Below are 13,699 nucleotides of genomic sequence, written 5' to 3' on the forward strand. Positions count from 1 at the left end.
CTGGCGTGAGATAAGTTATCTGGGCCATTGTATTTAAGCTGGCACCCAGGAATGTTATCTCTTGTGAGGGCACTAGTTTTGACTTCTTTTCATTTACTGTATACCCTAGGCAAATTAGCAATCTTTTTTACAAACGCCAGATGCTTTAGAAGAATATCCTTGCTCTCTGCTTGAATAAGACAGTCGTCCAAGTAGGGATATATTTGAATTCCTTTTTGTCTGCAAAATGCAATTACTGGTGCCAGGCATTTTGTGAAGACCCTGGACACCGTAGATAAGCCAAAGGGCAGTGCAGAGAATTGGTAATGCATTGTGCCAGCTATAAATCTGAGGTATCTTCTACAATTTTGTCTGATTGGGACATGCAGGTATGCCTCTTTGAGGTCCAAAGTAACAAGCCAGCCTTCTTGCCCAGCATGGGAAGAAGTTGCTGTAGTGTCAACATTTTGAATTTTGCAACATCCAGGTACGTATTTAGAGTAGATAGGTCCAGTATGGGTCTCCAGGCTTTGTCCTTTCTGGGGACCAAGAAAAGTCAGGTTACAATCCTTGTCCTTGTTCCTGTTGTGGCACTTTTTGAATAGCTCTCATGTCCATGAGGGCTGTAATTTGTTTCTGTGCCTCTGCCCATTGATTTTGCGGCAGGTCTGGCATTCCTTTTGGCCTTGGTAGAGTGTGAAAGTGGAACCTGTAACCTTGAGACACAATATCCAGAACCCATTTGTCTTGGGTGATTATATGCCAATTTTGTGAAAAAAGAGCTAGTTTTCCCCCTAAGGGAGCTACCAAAAGGTAGGTGTTTGGCATGTGAAGGTGGAAGTCATTGGGACTGTTTCTTATAAGGTTGTGACTTGTCTTCTCCTCCTTTTGGGGTTGAAGCACCCCACTGTCATGGTCTGTAAGAGCCTTGGGGCTGAGATCTGCCTCTTGGGCGTCTGTATCTGCCTCTTTGTGGTCTGTCTGACACTGGAAAGGACCAATTTTTAGAAGGCCAATTTCTGCTAAATCGATGTGGCTGTACCTGTAAGAAATCATTCACTGTTTGTATAGATTTTGCCTTATTCTCCATTTTCTTTAACACCTCTTCTGCCATAACACCAAACAAGATATCATGCTGTAAAGGAACATCCAATAATTTTGCCTTAACATGATCAGGTAAACCTTGTTCTTTTAAACAAGCATGCCTTCAAATCACAGATCCTGTAAATGCGGCTTTACAAGAAGCCTCTAATGAATCAAAACCACATTGCAGAGTATGTTTTCCCACTTGTTCAGCTGCATGCAATAAATCCTGTATTTCCTTATAGTCAGGACCTTCTGAGCTTGTAAGCATTTTCTGTTTTAACAGAGTCATTAAATATCGTTGGTATTTAAGCATGTGGAACTGGCAATTTAAAGCCCTTACTGCTAAAGTTGCAGAAGTGTAAACTTTCTTCCCCCATCTATCTAATGCTCTAGAATCCCTGTCAGAGGCAACTGGATTTTTAGCACTGGAAGCCTTTACCCCTTTGGGACCCTGGGAAATAGTTTCTGGGTCAGCAGCAGGGTTTTTATAAAGAAATTTGTGAGAGTCGGGGACTCTGTAGTACCTATCTGGCTTGACTGGTGCTGGGGGCAAAGAATCAGGGGTTAAACTGGATTCAGAGAACACATCATCCACAATATCTAACACAGGCGGAATAGCAAGGGGCCTGTGCTGAGTCAATAAAAGAAAATCTCTGAGCCTTTTCTTGGATTCTGAATAATCCTAGCTCTCCCAATGGAAATGCTCCCTCATGGTATGCAAAGTTTCCCAAAAGGAGTAATCCTCAGGAGGAGAGGCTGAAGGGATAGATTCTTCAGCATCAGAGTCCTCATAGGGGGTAAAAAGTATCCCTGGTCTGAAGAGGAATCAGAAGAAATGGAAACCTGGTCAGAGGAATCATAGTCTGTATCCTGCCTAGGCCTTTTATCAGGAGGGGGATGAGAACCCCTGATCAGAGTAATTAGGTCTTCGGCCATTTTCAGCATCTGTTTTTTAGGCATGGAGGCCTGTCCAGGTGAATGCTGTACTTGTTCCTTTGTCTTTAATGGAGTTTTAGACTTGGTTGTTGTTTTGATGGTAAGCTGTGAAGGTCTGAAAACACCCTCAGAAGCCGATGCCTGCTCAGCGGCTCTGGACCCATCTGAGGGGTTAATCTCCATAGGCCCAATACCTTGAGTTTCCAGAGGCCTAGACATCTCCACATGGGAGTCGGAGGTGGCCTGTGGCTCTGAGATAGCGGGTGTCAGGGGCTGCAAAAGCACCTCACTGAGAAACGGTGAACCGGCGACTGGCCTAGAAGAGGCTTCATCGTCAGTTTTGGACCTCGGATGCCTGTCCTTATCTTTGTCTTTGCATTTTTTGTGTATTCCAGTCGTCGGTTGTTCTGATGGCATGGTATAATTGAACCTTCGGCCAAAAAAAATGGCGAGCAAAATCAAACCGACGTTTAATAGTGCACTTGTTAAATCTAGCACAAAACCGACAACTAGTGATGTCATGGTCTGGGCCTAGGCATGGAATACAGTAAGAATGAAAATCCTTATGAGGTATTTGCTTCCCACAAGAAATGCAATTATTAACTTTTACTGACATCGGTCTGAGGCAAGAAAATGTTTCCTCAACAGGGTACTTAGCTTTATTGAAGACTTCGGTTCTGAAATTTGAATTCGAAACTCTCAGGAGTCGGACCGGCACTTGTGAACTGCTTTTGCTTTGGGCACCGCGCAGCAAGAAAGACTGGAGAAATGGCGTCGGCTGCATCTTATATACCGCTGGCGCACTGACGTCAGGGAAGAAGCGACAGCAACTGATGCTGGACCAAGACTTTGGAACTCTGGCCGACTGCGAGACTGCCTGACGGCAGGATAACCCCAAGTGTAATGACTGCAGCAGTGAAACACGATGAACATCATTTATGTGGCCGGTGGCAGGTATGGAAATAAAGCGGTTCCCCTTCATATGATCGAATTTCTCTAAACTTGAAAGTCATAAACTCAAAACCAGAATCTCAAATTTAGAGAAACTTGAACATATGAAAGGGACAAAAAATAAATAAATTAACACCTTGCAAATATTTTCGCAGTGCCCCCCCCCCCTACTTAAATATACCTACTCCGAGATCACACTATAGTGAAGGAAAGGGAAATCTCCCATTCAGCGCCATACACGTAAGCGCAAAACAAAAGATTTTCCATTCCTCCGCTATAGTGCGGTCACGGAACATTCACATTTAAACTGCTAGGGTACAGGGGGACCTGGCCCCTTACAATAAGGTAAGTTAACTTTTTATTTTTTTAAACCTAAGGCTCCCATTCACAATTTTGAGTGAATGGAAGTTCAAGATTTTGGTATCAAGATTATGAATTTCGAGCTTCCATCCATTCGATCTTGTGAAGGGGAACCAAATAAAGCACATAAGGAAAGCTGGTAGTGGAATGCAGAAGTCTAGAAAGTCAGCAAAAGAAAGGAGCAGCTCATAGCCTTAATCCTCAGTGCTAAACAACCATCATTAGTGGGGTCATAACTACATTTTAATGGTGCTGCAGGTCTCAGTTTTAATTATTAACTAATGCAAGTTATTCATACTTTGTAGATCATAAACTTTACTTTTCAGGCTTTTTGCATTGGTAAAGGAGACCCAGTCTGTTATGGCACTATTAAAAATGTATAAAAATGAAGCACTTCACAAAATAAGTATAAATGTGCAGTGGACCGCTAAGAAGATAAAAGAATCACTATGCAGCCCATCATAGCACATGCATGTTAAAAGTGTAAAAAGGAGTTGATTATAAAATCCATTTGCTGTGTGCTACATGGCTTTATCTGTTTTTGTCAGTGATGTAGCACTGTAAAAGACTGCAGTATGGTAAACAGGATGAGAGGTATGCAAATGAAGCCATCATCTGTATGCTTCCTTTTTATAAGGGATATGAAGGCTGGAAACTTTTAGCAAGCCAGACGGGGGTACTTTATGAAAAAAGATTATGCACACCAGTGAACCTAAGGGAAACTTAAATGGTGTGCGCAGATGCAAAGATAGAGAAAACATTCAACAGATATGAATACTTCAAACCCAATCTGTCCCTGGTAACACCTGTAGTTATTTGCTCAACCAAAATGATTCGTGCTGACTGATAAAGCACTACAGGGTGGGTAGGGCTTTAAAGGAAATGGTAAGTGATGTATGCTTGATAGACTGCTCATAAACCAGCTAGTGGGGCTGTCTGATCCATAAGTAATTAAAACTAGAGCAGCACTCTGCATTCAAGTCACAGAAATGTTGCATCAATCTACAGGTGACAGTAAGCTTATTCCAGTCATCTGTTTTTAGGATACTGGACACATTTCTCACTTGTATGCTGTGGCACATGAAGGATTATATCACATTGTCCATTAAACCCAGGAATGACGAACTATGCAATCCCTGTACAAGGTGGAAGGTCACCTGATGGTACTTAGTGTCTTAGGTTACAACAAATAGCTATCTGGATCACAGTTAAGGTGAGAAATTTGTATTTATGAACAGGATAGGATTCTACTCCATCAACTACAGTGTAATCTGTAAATGACATTATCAACAATATTTTTCAAGCACCCCAGAAATAACCACAATGGCTATATGCGGCAAGTAATTGACTCATGTCAGGCATTTTCCCAGGGTTATGTACCACAGGGATAGCTGAGCAATAAGTAGGAGTGACACAAAGAACATGTCAATACGATCACTAAGAATATGATAACTAAACGGGAATAACAGAGATCAAAGGCTAACTAAACAATGACCTATATGAATTTTATTGGAGATGCCATATAACCATTACAGCGATGACTGCTGACTCCGTCCCAATGTATAGTAGCGTGCTGAAGAGGTGTGCAGTTGGGCACACAGACAAACATGTGGAGTGGTGACATGCATGCCTGGTGTTACTGAGGGGCAGTTCACATACATAGATGTTTTAAGCATTGTAATGCAGCACTCAGCACTCAAAGTCATACTGATGTTCTGGTCTCTAGGTGAGGTTTGAAGCCGGATAGTACAAGTAGGAAGTAGTCTTATCATGTAGCAGTATGAAAAGTATGAAAACACACAGGAAGCAATGTCAGTGCCACATTAAAGATTCTGCACTGAAGCTTAACACCAACTAACCTTTGAAAAGCTTGAGTATCATAACCCCATGCTGAGAGTTTCTATTTCCTATATACATATCAAGATTATGTTTATGATATGTTCATTTCATGTTATCTACTGCATTGTGGGTGTGTTCTATGGCAATACAAAAAGAAGAGCATTTTTGAAAGATGTTTCTGATTTACTTCTTCTGACTGCAAGGCTTGCAGTTTCCATATGCATACCAAGACTAATACTGAAGGATATTAATAACTGACATCCTCTGACTGTAAGGGGAAACTTATACTATAAACACATGGGGCTTTGCTCATTGCAGCTGTCTTTTTTCTGTTATACTTGGGAGACATTATTCAATGCAATTTCATTTTTTTTGTTATTATTCACATTTATTTTTAGTATTAGGATCTGTTCTGGTGGTAGGTTCCAAACAGTGTGGTGATCCAGGCATAGAATTTCAAGCAGAACCAGATAAGACACTGCTTTATAAAACAAGCAGGGGCCACCTGTTACTAATCTAAAATAAACACAACATAATGTCAGTTTGTGAAGTTTTCTGAATAGTTCAGCATTTGCAGCCGTATCAGTTTTCCACTATGAAATCATTTTAACTTTTCTACTTTTTCGGTGGCTTATTCAAAGACTACAAACCACTATGCTATACTCAATAATGATTAAGCTAAGCAATCTATAAAATGGTACAATGATCCCCCCTGGATCGACGATGCATGACATTTAGAATTAAATGGGCTGCAGGAAATGTTTTACTAACTTTGGTGGTAAATAAACACTAATCCACATTTAAATGTCTGTCTGCCATTGTGTGTATAACAATAGTCTACTCTTTATGATTTAGCCATTTATATTATGATCATTTTGCCAGGTCTCATTATGTTACATTTTCTAAAGTTAAAGATATCTTTACTACTGGAACAGATGTATAATTTTCTAGGCCACCATGGAGAACTTTGACATTTTTATTGAGGTAAATATGTTACCCAGCTTGCAGTTGTCTGTTTATTTGGTTATCCTTAGCATATTTAGCACTTCAGTTTAGTCCAAAAAAGAAGTCATCCCAGTATGCTGCCTTTTGGGACATCACTTTTAAGTCCTACTGGGATAGAGGAGTAGCCCCACTTTCATTTTTGCATGATATTGCTTGACCTGTGTTTTACCTTAGCATGGTAATAACAGTCAGTGTGCACCAATTAACCCTCATCATGGTAATAACAATCACTGTGCACTATTAACCTTCAGTGTGCACTATTAGCCCTCAGCATGGTAATAAGAATCAGTGCACATTATTAACCCTTAGCATGGCAATAACAGTCAGTACACACTATTAACCCTCAGCATGGTAATAATAGTCAGTGTGCACCATTAACCCTCAGCATGGTAATAACAATCACTGTGCACTATTAACTCTCAGTGTGCACTATTAACCCTCAGCATGGTAACAAGAATCAGTGCACACTATTAACCCTCAGCATGGTAATAATAGTCAGTGTGCACCATTAACCCTCAGCATGGTAATAACAATCACTGTGCACTATTAACTCTCAGTGTGCACTATTAACCCTCAGCATGGTAACAAGAATCAGTGCACACTATTAACCCTCAGAATGGTAATAATCAGTGTACACAATGAAATCTCAGCATGCTAATAACAATCAGTGTGCACTATTAACCCTCCACATAGTAATACCAATCAGTGTGCACTATTAATCCTCAGTGTGCACTATTAACCCTCAGCATGGTAATAAGTCAGTGCACATGATTAACCCTAAGCATGGTAATTACAATTAGTCTAAACTATTAACCCTCAGCATGGTAATCACAGTCAGTGTGCACCATTAACCCTCAGCATGGTAATAACAATCACTGTGCACTATTAACCCTCAGTGTGCACAATTAACCGTCAGCATGGTAACAAGAATCAGTGCACACTATTAACCCTCAGCATGGCAATATCAATCAATGTTCACTATTAACCCTCCACATGGTAATAACAATCAGTGTACACTATTAACCCTCAATGTGCACTATTAACCCTCAGCATGGTAATAACAGTCAGTGTGCACCATTAACCCTTTGGTACATGTTAATGATACTTTTTTAAAGAGCGTCAAAAGACATAAAAACAAGTCTTATGTCATTTTCAATAAACTTATTTTGCTACTTTCTATGCTTTTATATTATTTTTTAGGTAGATTAAAAGTGATCTATAATGTTTGCGACTGGCAGTGTGGCAGTATGGTTTGTGATATAAAATACCTGCAACTAGGACTGTGTCTGTGTGATTTGGTTTCATTTATATAAATGCAGGATTGCCTATGTCATAAGTGATGGTTTAATAAAGATGTTTGCTATTTTAAGAAATGGCAGGAATTGAATAATTTATGTAATGTAGCTTAGGTTATATGATATATAGCAATATATGTGAAGTATAATGTTTGTAAATGTGAACATGTTAGTACAGTTTAATTATGTTTATATAAATATAAATTTGCTTATGTCACAAGTGATAATTCCATAAAGGTGTTAAAAAAAGATACTTAGAGGTGAAGGGAATAGAATATAAGGATAGGCCATCTTGTAAAACATACCCCCCCCCCCATGGAAACAGTTGTTGGTGAGACCACACAAGATCTGGTTAAATTCCATGTCAGCCCCAACCTGAAGAAATCAGTGTTAGTCCAAAGGTTGAAAGGAGGTACTGGTATATGCAGTGATGGATGAGGCACTGGGGTAGAAGTATGCAAAAAGTATGAAGCAAGGGGAGGAAACAAAACAACACAATGCAGCATCTGGGAATTAAGTTTTACTATCTACAGGCCATTGCTACCTGAAATATGACACAAAATTTGTGCAGCTCTGATCCAAAATGCAATTTGCAAAAATGACTGCAAAACTCCCATTATAAATGAAATTACACAATGAAACACAAGTTAGACTGAAGTTCCTTAAAATGACAACCGTCAAAATTTCATACCAAAACGCCACTGGTTAAAAAAAAAAGTTACAACCCAGCAGAACTGTCAGTTAATTAAAGTAGATAATATAATTGTATTAAAAAAATACATATTTTCAGCAATGAAACCAGGTAATACTTAACGTTTTGAACTTATGTTTTTATATAGTGTTTGTGTGTCACCAGTGAACTATGACAATGAATTGTACAGTCAGGCTCCACCTTATGACTTATAAATATGAATGCAAGGTGTGATTCCTGCAACCTGGAAGGGAGAAATGAGGCAGAAGAATAGACTTGAAACATTCAAAACAAAACCACAAGAACAACTGCTGCAGGTCTCAAAACGCTTAGGATTTAGGGAGAATGGTTAGTCATACACCCGGGCGGCCACGGTGGTGCAGTGGTTAGCGTTGCCACCTCACAGCAAGAAGTTCTCCAGTTCGATTCTCGGCTGGGGTGCCTTCTGTACGGAGTCTGCATGTCCTCCCTGTGGTCGTGTGAGTTTCCTCCGGGTGCTCCGGTTTCCTTCCACATCCCGGACACATGCAGTAGGTGGATTGAACACTCTAAATTGGCCCTAGGTGTGAGTGTGTGCATGTGTGTGCCTTCTGTGGAAGGTTGGGCACCAGGCTGGCAACTCAACACCATAAAAAAACTCCACTGCCAATCATGAGCGGACAAATGATCTGCTGTGGTGACCCCTAACTGGGAAAAGCCGAAAGAAGGTTAGTCATACACCGCATATTTATGCCAAGTATCACATGCACTTAAGACAATTGCACAGTTTATGTACTATAAAGCTATGCAAAATTCAATTCTTTACTCTGTCACAATGTCTACTGCCCATTTTACCTCTTCTCTATTGTATTGTTTCAATGCCTGTAGTATATCTACCACTATATTTATAGTCACTGTATTATTTTTAATATGCCAATTGCCCCAGATCATGGCTGAAAAAGGTCTGCTGACCAGTCCACTTACCCAGTTATCAAACTGAAAAAAAATAATAAATACCTATTAAATGCATAAAAACATTAAATAAATAATTATACCCAAAAATCTCATATACATTCTACAGAGTTAAAATATTAAAACCCTGCACAGTGATAAGTTACAATGAGTGGAGGAACTATTTTACATTAAAATACACTACAAAACATTGACATTATCATGCATAAACTACTAACAAATAAACTGCAAAAAATAAAAAAGTAAAATATAGATACCCCTTTTATATGTAAAATAGGGCACTTGGAGATAATGTGAGGTACAGGTATTACTGAAAAAAAAACAAAGAAAAAATAATGACCAGGCCATGCCATTTACAAACAGAATTGTGCAATGGCTCAAACATGGGCATCTAACATGATTACCCAGAACATTTCATAGAGAAATTTCACATAGTCAAAAAGGTATAACACTAGACAACATTTACATAGTTTACAATGGGTGGAAGAACATTTTTAGATGGAAATATACTACAAAACATAATTAATATACATAAAGTACTAAACAAAATTTAAACTGGAAAAAAAACAAGACTCTCATTTTATAAGTGCAATGAGGTATTTGAAGGAGGGCATGGTGCAGATATTATTGCATGCCTAAGGATTGTAAGGCACATACCCTTTGAGTACATGCCTCACAAAATCCTTGTTTGTGCTCAACTTTATACTTTCATGAATCTCTATGAGTGATTGCAATCAAATTGTCAGGAAACCAGGTGTTTATCTGAGCTGCTGTTGCTTCCGTTTCTTCTCTAGAACTACCTACTCAGGCTTGCTGGTCTTAGTGCTGCTATAATTCAAGGAAAGGAAGAGAGTTTACAACATATATAACCACTGATATATTTGCATTAACATTTATTATACTAGATCGAAATGAGCAATTTGCTAGTCTGTGTATTGTACTGCTGTAAACAGAAGTGCATTTACTGTATTGTAATTACTGATTTTTTGTTTCCTAACTTAACATTATTCCTTTTATTGTAGCTCTTTAGCTACTGTATGCATTTTTTAAAACAATGAAATTGTTTACAACTTTGTGTGTACTGACCTAATAGCTTTTTCAGAAAAGGGTAAATGATAGCTTAAAGTATATAATTATACTTGCACATTTACCTTTTACTCCAGGACACGTGTTATCTCCAGTATCAGGCTGCATTTCCTTCATAAAATCTTAAATTTTTCTTCTGTGACATCACCAAAAAGTTAACTGAACTTTGCTGTCTGTGATGTCCATGGACAGAGTATATGCAGGTGTGTCTCTAGAATTTAATGGGTGCACCATAGCGCATGCCTAGGATCCCTCCATTAGTGTATGGATGCAACCCCATCCAAACTGCCAAGTGGCATCAACATTAGATTCAACAGAATTATGTGGGTGGTTACTTAATAAAAAAAGCTTATGAAGCTTTTTGTAATTAATAAACTGCCCACGTTGGTTTTGTCAGATATGGTGGAATATACATTGTGGAATTTAAACTGCAAAGTATCGTGACACATACCAAAAAATGGACTGCACATTTAAATGTTTATATGAGTTCAGGAGTCAGTTTTGATGTGAACTTGGTATCCAAGTTAAATTCTGCTCTGATGCTTTGTTTCACTTTCATTAGTTCTTTGGATGGCTGTGCGCTAGAAACCTGTGGATGTTATTCATTTGATCACTGCTGCAGTAGCATTTGCTTTATGGGGTATATTGGGCCTAGGATATAGCAGACAGAACAACTGGCCAGCTTTCAGAGCTTAAGTGCACCTTCCACATGCCCTAGCCATTGGCAGTTAAAGTGGAGCTAAAGAAAATCAGTGGTTTACATGCAAGCCCTTTAGAGCTTTTGTGTTCCTAAAGAGGACTCCTCTTGCAGGCTTTTAAAGATCAACAGTCTGCAAGCATGTCTCCATTGTTGGGTAGATGAGTTCCTTTTGGGGGAATAAAATTATACAAATTAATTATTTTTATCAGAAACATAAATTTTAAAGCTAATTATTTTAAGCTAGGAAAACCTGCTTTATTGGATTTTCACATGACTTTCAGTCACTTTTTCAAATGAAATGAGACTTTTTACTTTGTGAAAAAAAAGTTGATAAAATTCTTACTTTTCTTTTGTTTTTCTAGTTAAAACTTTTATTAAATTACTTTTGAGGGCTGGGGTAAGCGATTGTGATGCTTTTCACTGTATTTTTAGGGGAGGAAACTACTTTTTCTGACTTTCATGTTTTACTGACTGTTTCTGTCAGTCTAACCCAGGCTTCAAGCTTCATTTTTGGCTTCACCATGGAACATGGTGTCATGGCTTAGTGGTAGGTCATACAGACGAATGTTACCAAGGTCCTGGGTTCGAGACTGGCAGTGGGAATATATTTGGGGTTGGGAGGGTGGCCTAATGGTTAAGGTGCTTGCCTTACAAGCACAAGGTGCAGGGTTTAAGTCTCACAAGGGATAATTGACTAGGCTTAAAATGGCTCGCAAGGGCAGTTAGCTTAGTACAAATCTATGAACCTATGAACAACTTATCAGTTCCTTAGTTCTTCCATCTTCCAGCCGCAAAAAGAGGAAATGTTCCAGACAGCCTTTGCCTCTTCAGCTGGCTACAAAGTTAACTCAGCCACTGATGGGTGACTCTGCTTTGGTCATTTCTGTATGTTGGCAGGCTAGAAGGGCAGCATTGCCCATGCCTGAAATATCTGTATGTATTTCTGGTTCCTCAAACTATTTATCTTATACCTTGGCTTCCTCTGTTGCAGTCTCTACAGCCTCCATGGACCAGGGGTTAGAAGCATCCTCTGCAGCAGCTGGATGCCCTTTGTGGACAAGGGAAAAACACTCTTTTTGATCTCAGAGGAAGGAGTAGGGAATGCCACTTTGCCTAGATGGACTGGGATGCTTCTCCTCAAGGGTGAGGTGCTTGACAAGAGTTGGACTGCTTCTTTGGAAATTCCTTTTAAGAATAAGCAGACTGTTAAACATTTATCTTTCTCTGTCTCTGTTACTTTAGACAGGAATGATTTATTGGGCTTAGCTCAAGACTTACATCAGGATCTTGACCCTTATGAAGCTGTTGTTCATAAGAGGAAGAGGAAGGTAAATTCTTAGATTTATGAAGAATCCCAGTGTATTGAACAGGAAAATTAATTTAGAGGAGACAACTTCTTTCTTTCCTCAGGTGACTGATAGGCCCTTAGAAGAATGTTCATTTTTTAAAACATTTCCAGAATGAACCACTTGTTTCACTGGAAACTTAATGATCTTCCAGTGCCTTTGAAAAAATATTATAATTTATTACAACTGGAATATGTTCTTCATATCGATCACTACTGCCATAGCTTTAGCCATATGTGTTATACTCTACCAAGGATGTGACAGCTGCTACCTTGCAAAGCTTCAGGGCATCTTCCATAAGTTTGAACTGTCAACCAGCATGAACTGCAATGACTAAAAGACAAGTTGGATGCAACGACCCTTCAGAACTTTATTGTAGCCAAAGAGCAGGCTCTCCTGAAGCTTTTGAAGATTGACAGTCAGCTTGAGTTTTCTTTGCTGGACTGTTAAGTTTCCTTTGGTGAAAAACTTCCATTTTCTTAAAGTCTGTTGATGTCTTATTATATTCCTCTTCAGAAAAGTTATTTTAAAGCTAGGAGTGTTGTTATTTAACAGACTGTCTCCATACTTGTTGCATTCTTTTAAACAGAGCATTTGTTTCTTTCTGTGAGTTTAAAAGTAGTGTATACTAACTGATTTTTTTTTCTGTGGAGAAATTATGTTTATTTTTCCATTGTGGCGTCGCCATAGTGTTTTAAGGTAATTTTTAATATGATTTTTTTTCTGTCAAAATTACATAGCTCTCAACTGTCCAGATTTTTGCCTCAAAATTTCAGTCTGTTCCTCATAAAATGTTTGGTTTTCTGGCCAATGACTGGGATGATCTGAGAAGTCAAAATAGTAAATAAGGTCATACATTTGAGTTTCAGACTTCATTTCCTTTAGAAAATGCATTTTAATACATACCCTGTTATTCTAGCATCTTTTAAGTTTATAAGAGCAGTAATTAAAATCTGTCCCTATTTTTGGGCTTTTGTTTCCCCATTATATCAGGCTTTGCACAGATTTCTTGAGATAAGATGTTGAGAGGTATGGTCAAAAAGTAACTTTTGTGAACTGATAGTTTTAATGGCATTTGCTGCTTGTCTTCTCCGTGAAAGAGAAACAATATGCAGTTTGACTGTAGAACAGTATAATGGTCCCAAGGCCAGTCCTTTTTACATCCACAAAATGAAAAAGTTAAGCAAAGAGCCTTTGTCACCACAGCAGACTAGGAATTTGCCTCAGCCACAGCTGGGTGGCTCTGCTATGGCCATTTGCTGTACCTCAAACCACTCAGCTTTTGCCCTGAATCCCTCTGGTGTAGCACCTATAGCCAGTATGAACCATACGTTAGCTGGATCCCTTGCGGCTGTTGGAGTTACCTCAGTGGGCAAGGTAAAGTAATTCTTGTCAGTTCTGGGAGAGGTGACAAGAAAGGTTTCCCTGTTATGTCAGAATGCTGTGTCCATCCCTGGGTAAACAGCTGCTGCCA

Source organism: Protopterus annectens, chromosome 2.part1 (assembly GCF_019279795.1).
Source record: "Protopterus annectens isolate FY-2018-M chromosome 2.part1, PAN1.0, whole genome shotgun sequence".
Classification (NCBI taxonomy): Eukaryota; Metazoa; Chordata; order Ceratodontiformes; family Protopteridae; genus Protopterus; species Protopterus annectens.